The sequence below is a fragment of the Vicia villosa genome, linkage group LG4 (genome assembly GCF_029867415.1).
Source record: "Vicia villosa cultivar HV-30 ecotype Madison, WI linkage group LG4, Vvil1.0, whole genome shotgun sequence".
NCBI classification, from domain to species: domain Eukaryota; kingdom Viridiplantae; phylum Streptophyta; class Magnoliopsida; order Fabales; family Fabaceae; genus Vicia; species Vicia villosa.
The window spans coordinates 75,308,742-75,323,275 of record NC_081183.1 but is presented as its reverse complement, the minus strand read 5'-3'; positions in this window follow the sequence as shown (position 1 = coordinate 75,323,275).

Here is a 14,534-nt window from a genome sequence, read left to right as displayed (position 1 = left end):
CTTTAACTCCAAACGTAGGGTTGATAAGTGCTTGATTCATGATAAAATGACGTATTATAACATAGCACTTATCTTGCTTATTTGACATATTTCTCACATAAAAACCCTTAACTATTGAATAAAGTATCATTGTGCAAAATTACATGGTTTAGTTTGCATTTGTGCAGGTTATAGTATTAAAGCAAAAAAAACAGAAAACAGACCTTTCGCTGCAGCGAACTATATTTCGTTGTAGCGAACTCCAGGAAATCAAAGGCAAAATCCAAAAAACAGGGCATTCGCTGCAGCGAAAGGTAGCGAATGGTAGCGAAGGCCCGATTCGCTGCAGCGAACCATATTTCGCTGTAGCGAACAAAGTCAGAAGCAAACTTTCCAGTTTTGCTAGCAGCGAGCAAAAGCGAAGTACATTCGCTGCAGCAAACCATATTTCGCTGTAGCGAACTTTGGCGGTTTCTAGAAGATTTGAATTTCTTAAAGCTGAAGAAAACATTCGCTGCAGCGAAATATCCTTCGCGTAGCGAACTCGGGCGGTTCAACAAAGACTTAGCAATGAAGCAAGGCATTCGCTGCAGCGAACTTCTATTCGCGTAACGAACTCAGGCTGCCAGTGTCGCACGCTCGCGAAAAATGAACAGAGTCGCCACCAATATATTTATCCCATAAGGGAAAGGAATATCAGAAAACCTAACAAAGGAAGGAACAGGGTCTTGCGACCAGAGAATCAAGGTACGGGAGTCGGTTACGCAAGGGGAAGGTGCTAGCACCCCTCACGCCCATCGTACTCGATGGTATCCACCTATGTTTGTTTCTATCTAAAGGGTGTATACTATGTCTATGTCTAAATGCGAAATGAATGCAAAATGTAGGGAAAATAAAGAATTGTACTCGCACGGGCCCTACCCCGCTGCCTACGTATCCTTTTCAGGAATCAGAGTTACCGTAGCTCGGCTAAAGATTTTCTGTTTGTTTTTGTGTTTTTTAGTTGGGCGGCGTTAACGCTCACGCTCTTGCATAAGGGATCGCCTAGGATGCAATGGAGCGGAGATAACTTGCCCTTAAGAAAGAAGAAAAAGAGAGATTGGTTTGTGTCTTTTAGGGTGATTCCATGATGACAAAACCCACTACAAGGTCTCGCATCACTTCCTCACTTTGTTTTAAATCTGACCATTTATTAGTGTTTTATGTGTTTTTGGTTGGTGTTTTTTATGGGGATTTTAATTTGTGACTTAGATCATACCAAAAAGTTTCGTTTTGCATATTTAGAGAAAGCACATCGAGGCCTACGCCACAATCGTTTCTCTAAATAACGGTTAAGAAATACATCGAGGCTTCACACCTCAATCATTTCTTCTCCGCTAAGTAAAGGAGATACAATAAGGAGTTCTTTTGTGAATATTTAGAGAATGCACATCGAGGCCTACACCACGATCGTTTCTCTAAATAACGGTTAAGGAATACATCGAGGCTTCACACCTCAATCATTTCTTCTCCGCTAAGTAGGAAAGAACATACATCGGGGCCTACACCCCAATCATTTCTTTCCTACTATGAAATATAGTAACGGTATGATCTTCATCGATATTTATTAAGTATTTTAAAAGTTGAAAAGAAAAAGAATGCAATGGGGGAATTAATTCTATGTTCTAATCTAAGTTATCATGGTTTCTACCTAAGGTTAGGAATGAAAGACACATGAAAAATAAAGCAAAGAGTAGAATATATGAAAATAGCATAAGAGCATGAAAAGGAACAAGTAGAAATATAGCACAAAAGTGAATTAAAAGTACTATTATTTTTATGGGTTTTTGAGTGTCAACAATTACCTAAAAATCTAACAAATTTTAATGGTGACTATTTATTCTTTTATCAAAAACTAACGAAGAGAATTGATTTTTATATGTCATTTTTACTCCCTAAAATCTAACAAAAGTAAGTGATTTTTATCATGTTTTTATTATCTAAAGAATAGAACAAAACTATGTCAAAAATACTAAATTCTAAGAAGAAAAATATATGATCAGGGGGGGGTGAGAATGGAATATTGTGGCGCGGTTAACAATTGGGGCGCAGGGCCCAGGTGAACAGGCCCAAAGGGAATTTTTGTTGCTTACAGCATCATGGGCCAATAGGGGGTGTGAATAGCAACTTCGTGGAAGAGGCCCAAGAAGCTTGTGATCCATGGGTTCAGAATTGGGATCAGAACTCAATTAATCATAGTTTAAGCCCTATGTTAATATCCATTTACACTAATTAACTCAAATTAATTTGATTAACTACATTATTACATTCCTAATTAACTAAATTGAATCAAATAACGTAAAAGGGGTTAGGGTTAGTACTTGTGGCCTTTGGACTTTTTCCGTGAAGCTTCTTCTTCCCCTTCTTGCGAGCAGCGGCGGCAACCGGAAGTGGCTTCTTCTCCGTTCAGAAATTCATCGCGCCGCCATAGTGTCACTCTCACTACTTCGTCCCGCTCTAATTCTCTCTCTGATGCCACCGCGACTCCTACCAACCTCTCGTTCAATCTCTCTCGCGACCACACATCTTTCTCGATCTCATCGTCGCGTTTCAGCCGGAGAAACGCACAACGCTCTTCGGATCGAGACTCAGGTATGTATACGATTCACTTTTCTTCTCTTGCTTCTGTTTGCTGGGAATTTCTTCTCTTTTCCTTCGAATCTGATTACGTTTCATGTATGGCGATGAGACTGTGAGGCGGTTATTATCCGTGATTGATGAGTATCACCGTGTTATTGATTCCACAGGTATACCTTGAAGATGATGAAGATTGATTGAAGGGAGAGATTGCAGCGGTGATGACGATGTTGAATTCGGAAGATTGGAGAGTCGAAGGTGATGGAGGAGACGAATGGAGGAGAAGGTTGTAGAGATGGTGAGTGAGAGAGAGTGAGAAGAAGATGAAGATGGTCTTATATAGAGGTGATGGAGATCGATTTTGTTCAGGTTCAGGTTCTCAGGTGAGTTTCTCTTTGATTTCCCTCTGAATTTCTGTTAGCAATAATTCTGTTATGAGGTGGTTATCAGTTAGTTTTCTGTTGGTGAGTTGGGTGTGAAAAAAAAAAATTAGTTTGGTTGTTGGAATTTGTTATGAAAGTTAGTTATGTTAGTTGGAGATTATACTAGGTTGTTAGAGGTTAGAAGTTCTGTTACAAAGTTGGTTAGAGGGTGGTTATGACAGTTAGCTGATTGGTAAATGCTGTTAGGAATCGGTTGTAGAGTGAAATGAAGAATGTGAATTTGGTTTATGTGACTGGTTTTTATTCTGATGTTTGAATGGACTGTGCTTTTGAACTCTTGTATGTTTGCAGGTTGTGATTTTGGTTTTCTTTTAGGAATTGCTGCTGACTGTGTGCATTTGGGAGCTGCTGTTTGCTGTTAGGTTAGAGTTGAATGGTGGTAGATTTTTGTTTATATGCAGGGTTGGAATTATGGTGCAGCAAGGTCCTTTATAGTTTATTGAAACTGGTTTACGTGGATGTGTTTAGGACTGGTTCAAAAACGGTGTGTTTGTTCAAGTGGCTTTTCATGGTTGAATCAACTTGGTTTTGAGGCTTGCTTATTTATCCTGTTTTTGTTTTGAACAGGTGTAGGGGTCAAGGGTGGACTTTTGTGTATGATGTTGGTTATCACGACTTGCCGTAAGCGAAGTTTTGAAGAGACAATGGAGCATTTGAAGAAGACTTGAAACATTTTCTTTTTTTGTAGCTCTTTTCGTAACAGTCTGATATATTCGCATCTTGTTGTAATAAAGCAGTATAGGATCTTGTAACTTTGTAATAAGCCGAATTTCTTTTGTACCCTTTGACTCATTGTAATGGATTGTGACTTTGGCTCGAAATGTAATGGATTTGAGTTGGAATTCTTTTACTTATACTTGAACTTTGAATGAAGCTTCACCTTTTGCTGTAATCTCTTGTAATATGCGGATCAAACGAAATTTGAAGCTTGGTATTGACTTGTAATTATGATACCAACTAACAAACATTTCCCTCCATTTTAAATTTGAATTTTTGAATTTTGTATTTTTGAGACTGGATGAATTGAATGCTTTGAATTTGGAAGCCTCGCGTTCATGTCTTATAATTTTGAATCATGATAAACTTTTGTCTCCTCTTTTAACCCGAGTTCCAAGAAATTATCATCTTAATCCAATCAGACTTGTACATTAAGAACTCGATGAATATTTCACAGTAGTGAATCCAATTTCAATTCGATTTTCAATTTTCACTTGTGTCAAAAACAACAATCAAACACCTCAATAACAATGAACCCACAACTCCATACTTTTGCACCATGACAACGTCTTTCCTCAGTTGATGTCCTTCATATAACCATAATGCCTTAGGATCCCTTTTTTATGAAGACAAGGATTGGAGCACAGGAGGACACCTTGACATAAGATCCAATTACCCTTTGCTGGTGAACCTTGTAATTTGATAAATAAAAACTCCATGAATCGAACCCTAATTCCATGATCCAAGCTCAAAGAACAACCAGGTGAATAACGTTTATCTCAAGCAGGAGCCTTAACCAATAGAACCCTAATCCACTAGGAGACCTCTGATCCATTGTCTCAAATTATTGGTTAGTTATGCATGAAGTGTTAGATGGCCTAATGGAGGTATGTACATGAGATTATGAAATGCATAAGCCTAAGCCAGATAAAAGTTAAAGGGGTAGGACAAATTTGGGGTATGACAGCTGCCCCTATTTAATCGTCTTAAACCTGAAGGTGAGATTGGCGTTAGCCTTTCGAACATTCGAGGTAGAAGAAGATTAAATATCAAGACCTGAAATTTGTCCTGAAAAGATGGTGTAAGTGTTATCCTTATTTTTCCTTTTGTTTTGATATCTGCTGGGGAAAGAGCATTTTGTTTTTGTTTTTTCTGGTGGAAATATTTACAGTGAACAATGGATTTGGATGGAGATAGCTTATAACGTGGTAGCGGTGCCGACACGGGGTTTTCAAAGAGAATGGTTGTATGAAACAATGACCGACAGGAAAAAGATCTCGTACGATCTATGACTCAACATCGACTCGACATCAGGAGAGGACCTAAGCACGATCTTCAGGACTGAAAGAATAAGATCTTTTACGATCTATGACTCAACATCGACTCGACATCGGGAGAAGACCTAAGCATGATCTTCAGGACTGAAAGAATAAGATCTTTTACGATTTATGACTCAACATCGACTCGACATCAGGAAAGGATCTCGTACAATCTTCAAGACTGAAAGAATAAGATCTTTTACGATCTATGACTCAACATCGACTCAACATCGGGAGAAGACCTAAGCATGATCTTCAGGACTGAAAGAATAAGATCTTTTACGATCTATGACTCAACATCGACTCAACATCAGGAAAGGATCTCGTACGATCTTCAAGACTGAAAGAATAAGATCTTTTACGATCTATGACTCAACATCGACTCAACATCGGGAGAAGACCTAAGCATGATCTTCAGGACTGAAAGAATAAGATCTCTTACGATTTATGACTCAACATCGACTCGACACCAGGAGAAGACCTAAGCATGATCTTCAGGACTGAAAGAATAAGATCTTTTACGATCTATGACTCAACATCGACTCGACACCAGGAGAAGACCTAAGCATGATCTTCAGGACTGAAAGAATAAGATCTTTTACGATCTATGACTCAACATCGACTCGACACCAGGAGAAGACCTAAGCATGATCTTCAGGACTGAAAGAATAAGATCTTTTACGATCTATGACTCAACATCGACTCAACATCAGGAAAGGATCTCGTACGATCTTCAGGACTGAAAGAATAAGATCTTTTACGATCTATGACTCAACATCGACTCGACACCAGGAGAAGACCTAAGCATGATCTTCAGGACTTGAAAGAATAAGACCTTTTACGATCTATGACTCAACATCGACTCGACACCAGGAGAAGACCTAAGCATGATCTTCAGGACTGAAAGAATAAGATCTCTTACGATCTATGACTCAACATCGACTCAACGTCAGGAGAAGACCTAAGCATGATCTTCAGGACTGAAAGAATAAGATCTCTTACGATCTATGACTCAACATCGACTCAACGTCAGGAGAAGACCTAAGCATGATCTTCAGGACTGAAAGAATAAGATCTCTTACGATCTATGACTCAACATCGACTCGACACCAGGAGACAAAAGAAGACATTGTGTCAGACACTCATCAGAAACTGAGGATACCTCGCATCGGCACCGTGGTTGGAAGAGATTTGAAATGTAGTAGCAGATATCAATCAGAATTTGTAAGGACAACCCTTTGTGCGGGGATGTATTATTGTCTTGATTGAGGGACGATTTGTATTATCTGGCTTATACTTTGTATGCATGTTTGAATTTTCATGGCGTAATGATCCACTGTAATGGATATGCTACGCTTTCGAGAATGCAATGTTATATGCAGTGAATGCTATATGCAAAGTGCCAAATAAAGGCATTAATGAGGTAAACACCAGGGAGAATCCCCTTAGTGTTAAGGACCATGTGGAGGTGCCAATAGATATGGGACTTTGATTTGTAAGATGCACCTTCTTTGGCTTGAAGAATAATTTCTGACTTCTCACCATGAGCCACTGCTTGGAGTATTTTCAGCCTGAGGAGATTCCCTCGATTCACCATGTTGGGAATGAGAAATCCAGATAAGGAGCCTTGATTAGGGAAGTAGGACAACTCCTAGGAGAAATAAACTCCTATGCTTGAGGAATGGAACAAACTCTCGGGAGAAATAAACTCCATGCTTGGGGGGAGACCAAGATTCTAGGAGAAATAAACTCCTATGGTCATGGAGCGACAAAAACTCAGAATTGTGCCCCAAGCTTCGTGACTTATGGAGGAATTCGCCCCAAGGATCCTTGGAGAGATTTGTCGAATCTCGACGTAACTACCCCAGATTGGTTGAATTTGAGAGAGATTCCTCGACTTGATTGCCCCAGATTGATCAAAGCTTGAAGAGATTTATCGACATGATTGCCCCAGATATACTAAATTTGAGAGGTCCAATCTCGACTCAATTGCCCCTGATTAGGTACATCTTGTTAGAGTCCTCAAGCTTTCTTTGTTTTGAAGTCAAACAAACGTGGAAACAACTTTACCACGCTCAACGGAGTCTTCAAACTCTTCCCCTCAGAGTAATCAAAGAAAGCATTAACTGTTCATGCCCAACGGAGTTTTTTAGAGAATCTGCACCTTGATGGTCAACATTTGAAATGATTAGCTTTTACTCCTCAGAGTTTTCAAGTCTCTTGTATTTTGACATGATCAAGTTGCTCACTGATTCTCATCCTTGCAATTTCTTTGATGTTTAAGCAGATGTTTGTATGCAAAAGAATGTTAATTCTAGGAATGATGATTCTAATGCAAAGCCTATGTTAGTCTTGAAGTTGTAAAACCTGTTTATGAAATGAGGTTGCAACCTCTTGTGACCGAATCACTAGTTGACACAACCTCGATTTTTACATATGGAAGATAAAGCAAGCATACGATACCAACATGGATATGAGTCTCGCTTCATTGGGAGTCAGTTAAAAGCTATCTCTTCGGGGTGCGCTTTCAAGATAAACCCTACTTCAATTAGGACTTTTGAGGGTTGTAACTTGGCCGGGTTCGCGGTTTTTAGAAAACAAAGGATTTTTAGGCTCAAAATTATTTGTACCCACCCCCTTCGTGATGTTCTCCGTTCCTATGTTCAGTTAGCTCGACACGAGTGTTCATCCCTCACAAGGAATTTTTGAGATGGTTGAAGAATCAATGAGGTTCTTTGGACGTGGCAGTCACTTCATCTTGCATTTTTGGTGTCTGATCACACGACTTTGTTCTTTTAATGAGGATCTTTATTTTGTAATCCTTGTTTTTCGCTTCTGCTTTCCCTAACTTTTGCCTGGACAAATTCTCTTGAATTTTATTTTGGAGTCCAGCGGGATGCCCTAACTTTTGCCTAAGTCGCTTATTTCAAGTTTTTGACTTAGCGGGTTCTTTTTTTTTTTTAATTCTTCTTTTTTGAACAAGTCGTGTGATGTTGCGTTGCTCTCGATTTGTTTGAAATATTGTGACTGCCTCATTCTCTGATTGATGAGGGATAACCATTGTGGCATCGTCCTCTTTTGACCTCTTGATAGGATAAGGATAACCATTAAGGTTTTGACATTCCTCAACCTTTTGGAGGATAACCATTGTTGTATCCTTAGATTCATACCTTTTTGGCGAGTTCTGAACACTCGATCAAGTTAAATGAACACTACCCTGCCCCAAGGTTAAAATAAGGGTTTTTTATGATTAGAAAAGAAACTCCTTCTTCAAGGCTCAAAGGGGTTAACGAAGGTCTATCTCCCTTATATCTCCGGTGTTTGGGGATTTGAAACAATGCCTGCACATCCTCAGTAGGGTTTTTACTCGAAAACACATGATTAGAGATTTTTCATTTTTATTTTTCATCATTCTCCCTCAGCTTTTTGCATAAGCAAGCAATTAGTAAAGTTGGTATCGTAATGCCAAAAACATTTTATGAGTGATAACGAATGGATTACTTCAAGACAAACATAAACAATGTATTATGATTTTCATTCAGAAATTAACAAGTTTTTACATGCTATTGATGCTTAAACACACAAATGAAAAATTACAATGAGAATGCAGTAAGAAACTAAATGAGTGTCGTTGTTGAGGAAACTTGACTCCGTCTGGACTTGTTGAGCTTGGATACTTTCTGCAGTTCCTTCCAAATACTTCAGATTACCTCAAAAGAGAACTCCAACAAAGTCACCCATGAGTTGCAAACTTTTGCCTTGCTTTAGGGATTCGAGCAATGCGAGTGATGCAATGCTCAAGATAAGAGTACGTCTTGCTTATCCCTCGTGCGGGAGCCCCAAACATAGTTGCTAGAGTGGTAATCGCCATCACAAATGGAAGTACCTTGCATGGTCATTAAATTCAAGAGAGCTACTTGTGGTGAAGAAGACCCAATACTCGAATCTTAACCAATTGAAGTTCCAACAAACAGGGAAGCGAATGGGAACAAGGCAACAGAATCACGTCAATTTATTTCTCATATTCCTCTTGTCTTTGTTAACAAACGAAGGCCAATGAGAGGGAAATTTCGAGAAGAGGCAACTGGTGTATGAAGCAAAACCTTGAGAATGAGAAGCATCGTGAAGAACACTCTTGATTATCACATGGAAGGAGATCCTTACGAAGTCACCCAGGAATTCGCAATGCTTTTAGGGATTCGAGCAATGCGAATAGTGCAATGCTCAAGATAAAAGTGCGTCTTGCTTATCCCTCGTGCGGGAGCCCCAAGCATATTCATTGAAGAAGTATTTGCTATCAAACATGGAGGAACCTTGCGTGGTCATCAAACTTAGAGAAGTTATCCGTTGTAAGGAAAGACCAAAACACCAACTGAAACACCAACCTCCACGGATACAACTGAGCATAAGAACCTTGAGAATGAGAGATGCTTCTACAAAACATTCTTGATTTCTTTTTTTTTTGGAAAAGATTATGACGAAGTTGCTCGAGATTTTGTGGTGCTTTTATTATTATCATACCAACCAACTCAGACAAGGAAGTAGTCTTCAACAAAATAGGGAATACTGAAGTGAGAATACGGAAATGAAATGATGATTGCCAATGTTGAGGAGCCTTGACTCCATTTGGGCTTATTCTTCTTTTTTTTTTTTTGTGATACTTTCTGGAATACGGGAGTTCACTTATGCATGAACTCTTCGTTTTATGCACAGGCCATTTGGAGTGAATGATATTACTTCGGAGTCAATGAGATCTTGGACTTTGTGTTTCAAAATATTACAATCCTCAGTTGAATGTCCAGATGTCCCAGAATGGTACTCACACCTTACATTTAAGTCATATCCTTGAGGAATTGGTATTGGAGGGGGCTTAAACTCCCTTAGTTGGACCAAAGAATCCTTGAGAAAATGAGAAAGCAGCTGACTATAGGTCATAGGAATTGGGTCAATCCTTCTTAGTGGTCTCCTTGGCATTTGTGGACCCTGCTGATGGCAATGATTCCAGTACCCATTCTGTTCAGGTGTCTTCCTCTTTTGATCTGGCTGTGAAACAAATGGAGACTGATGAGGTGGGAAACCTGGAACCCAAGATGGTGCATTATGCTTCTGATTTGAAGTAGATCTGACATAGAAGTATGAGTCAACCTTTTCTTCTACCGCAGTTGGAACCCCATTTCCTTGGACAAACATACCCTCGGGGGTGAACAAAATCACTTTTGAATCAATGAGATCTTGAATTTGCTGCTTCAGCGCCCTACAATTCTCAATATCATGACCAGGTGCCCCAGAATGGAACTCACATCGAGCATTGGCATCAAAGGTGGGGGGAAGCTTTTCAGGCGTAGCCAATTCTCGTAGCTCAATCAACTGAAGTTCTAGCAGGCGAGGAAGTAACTGAGCATAAGGCATCGGGACCGGATTGATAAGCCTCTGAGGTATCTTGGGCTTTTTCCCACACATTTGGTCTCCTTGATTCATTCTAGGGGCATGAACATTTTGACGTGAAGGCAATGGCACTTGAAATTGAGGGAGAGCTCCCTGAGGCATCCCATGAGTGAAAAGAGATCCTATTGGGGAGAAGGAATCAACAACTTCTGTTGCAGCAACAGGAACAACATCACCTTCCTTCCTTAATACCGTCTTCAGAACTTCCATGACCAAGCTCAATTGAGTCTTCAACTGGCTATTTTCCTCCTTTAGTGCATCCTGATTATGGGCCAAGTCTTGCATCTCCAACATAAGATGACCCATTTGTTCCCTCATCTCATCCATTTCCTCAAGGAGTTGTTCCATAGTTGATCTTGGAGTTGTGGCGGTGAGAAGTCAAATATGTTGTTGATCTTGGAATCTGAATAGAAATGGTCCCATAAGTCTTTGAAAGAACCATGAAATGCATGATAATATGAATGCATGTTTCATTTATGAGAGATCCTAAAGTCTTTTCATACACTTTCATTCTTCTTTTTGGAATTAAAGCTTCTTCTTTTTTTTTTTGTATAGAATATCTTTTCTTTTCTTTTTTGCTTTTCTATTTCCTTTTCTTTTACATACCTTTTCTTTTCTTTTCTTTTCTCTTTTTTTTTTGGAAATAGATTTTAGGATCTTTCATAAATGGAGTGGACAAAGCAATGATGTTATGTAATGCAAAAGCATGGGATCAACGGTCCATATAATCTTAGTAACCACTGTACAATCCTCTGAATAACTGATACAGGTCAAATGTCACAGGATCAAAGGTCCGACACCTTTTTGAATACCAGGAAGACCAATAGTCACCAACAGTACCTGTCATGTATATCCCTCCCCACTCACAGGTGAATCTAGGTCAGGGTAGGTCAAAAAAAGCCAACAGAGGATTGAAAGTAGGCGTAATCATACGATATTGCCTCTTTCAACCAAGCTCTGTCCGTGGATACATGATCGGATCAATCAGACATACGTCTTCTGTCCGTCATGGCCACTCTATTCCTAGTTCCTAAGGTATCACTCATGGCCTGGGTATTGGGCCTTTTACCTCATAAAACATCCCACCCAACCTGCAAAACAGAACAGAAGACCCCAAGGAACACAGAATATAATCCATATGCATGATGTGCAAACAGAAATAAACATGCAAGCAGAAAAGTAAACATGCAAACATATATACAAGGTATAGACATAAAAACAAATAAACACCCAGTAAATAAACAAACAAACGCAGGCTAGGATCGACTCGCTATGGATGGACCAGCAACAGGTCTAGCAACATCCCCAGCAGAGTCGCCAGCTGTCGCACGCTCGCGAAAAATGAACAGAGTCGCCACCAATATATTTATCCCATAAGGGAAAGGAATATCAGAAAACCTAACAAAGGAAGGAACAGGGTCTTGCGACCAGAGAATCAAGGTACGGGAGTCGGTTACGCAAGGGGAAGGTGCTAGCACCCCTCACGCCCATCGTACTCGATGGTATCCACCTATGTTTGTTTCTATCTAAAGGGTGTATACTATGTCTATGTCTAAATGCGAAATGAATGCAAAATGTAGGGAAAATAAAGAATTGTACTCGCACGGGCCCTACCCCGCTGCCTACGTATCCTTTTCAGGAATCAGAGTTACCGTAGCTCGGCTAAAGATTTTCTGTTTGTTTTTGTGTTTTTTAGTTGGGCGGCGTTAACGCTCACGCTCTTGCATAAGGGATCGCCTAGGATGCAATGGAGCGGAGATAACTTGCCCTTAAGAAAGAAGAAAAAGAGAGATTGGTTTGTGTCTTTTAGGGTGATTCCATGATGACAAAACCCACTACAAGGTCTCGCATCACTTCCTCACTTTGTTTTAAATCTGACCATTTATTAGTGTTTTATGTGTTTTTGGTTGGTGTTTTTTATGGGGATTTTAATTTGTGACTTAGATCATACCAAAAAGTTTCGTTTTGCATATTTAGAGAAAGCACATCGAGGCCTACGCCACAATCGTTTCTCTAAATAACGGTTAAGAAATACATCGAGGCTTCACACCTCAATCATTTCTTCTCCGCTAAGTAAAGGAGATACAATAAGGAGTTCTTTTGTGAATATTTAGAGAATGCACATCGAGGCCTACACCACGATCGTTTCTCTAAATAACGGTTAAGGAATACATCGAGGCTTCACACCTCAATCATTTCTTCTCCGCTAAGTAGGAAAGAACATACATCGGGGCCTACACCCCAATCATTTCTTTCCTACTATGAAATATAGTAACGGTATGATCTTCATCGATATTTATTAAGTATTTTAAAAGTTGAAAAGAAAAAGAATGCAATGGGGGAATTAATTCTATGTTCTAATCTAAGTTATCATGGTTTCTACCTAAGGTTAGGAATGAAAGACACATGAAAAATAAAGCAAAGAGTAGAATATATGAAAATAGCATAAGAGCATGAAAAGGAACAAGTAGAAATATAGCACAAAAGTGAATTAAAAGTACTATTATTTTTATGGGTTTTTGAGTGTCAACAATTACCTAAAAATCTAACAAATTTTAATGGTGACTATTTATTCTTTTATCAAAAACTAACGAAGAGAATTGATTTTTATATGTCATTTTTACTCCCTAAAATCTAACAAAAGTAAGTGATTTTTATCATGTTTTTATTATCTAAAGAATAGAACAAAACTATGTCAAAAATACTAAATTCTAAGAAGAAAAATATATGATCAGGGGGGGGTGAGAATGGAATATTGTGGCGCGGTTAACAATTGGGGCGCAGGGCCCAGGTGAACAGGCCCAAAGGGAATTTTTGTTGCTTACAGCATCATGGGCCAATAGGGGGTGTGAATAGCAACTTCGTGGAAGAGGCCCAAGAAGCTTGTGATCCATGGGTTCAGAATTGGGATCAGAACTCAATTAATCATAGTTTAAGCCCTATGTTAATATCCATTTACACTAATTAACTCAAATTAATTTGATTAACTACATTATTACATTCCTAATTAACTAAATTGAATCAAATAACGTAAAAGGGGTTAGGGTTAGTACTTGTGGCCTTTGGACTTTTTCCGTGAAGCTTCTTCTTCCCCTTCTTGCGAGCAGCGGCGGCAACCGGAAGTGGCTTCTTCTCCGTTCAGAAATTCATCGCGCCGCCATAGTGTCACTCTCACTACTTCGTCCCGCTCTAATTCTCTCTCTGATGCCACCGCGACTCCTACCAACCTCTCGTTCAATCTCTCTCGCGACCACACATCTTTCTCGATCTCATCGTCGCGTTTCAGCCGGAGAAACGCACAACGCTCTTCGGATCGAGACTCAGGTATGTATACGATTCACTTTTCTTCTCTTGCTTCTGTTTGCTGGGAATTTCTTCTCTTTTCCTTCGAATCTGATTACGTTTCATGTATGGCGATGAGACTGTGAGGCGGTTATTATCCGTGATTGATGAGTATCACCGTGTTATTGATTCCACAGGTATACCTTGAAGATGATGAAGATTGATTGAAGGGAGAGATTGCAGCGGTGATGACGATGTTGAATTCGGAAGATTGGAGAGTCGAAGGTGATGGAGGAGACGAATGGAGGAGAAGGTTGTAGAGATGGTGAGTGAGAGAGAGTGAGAAGAAGATGAAGATGGTCTTATATAGAGGTGATGGAGATCGATTTTGTTCAGGTTCAGGTTCTCAGGTGAGTTTCTCTTTGATTTCCCTCTGAATTTCTGTTAGCAATAATTCTGTTATGAGGTGGTTATCAGTTAGTTTTCTGTTGGTGAGTTGGGTGTGAAAAAAAAAATTAGTTTGGTTGTTGGAATTTGTTATGAAAGTTAGTTATGTTAGTTGGAGATTATACTAGGTTGTTAGAGGTTAGAAGTTCTGTTACAAAGTTGGTTAGAGGGTGGTTATGACAGTTAGCTGATTGGTAAATGCTGTTAGGAATCGGTTGTAGAGTGAAATGAAGAATGTGAATTTGGTTTATGTGACTGGTTTTTATTCTGATGTTTGAATGGACTG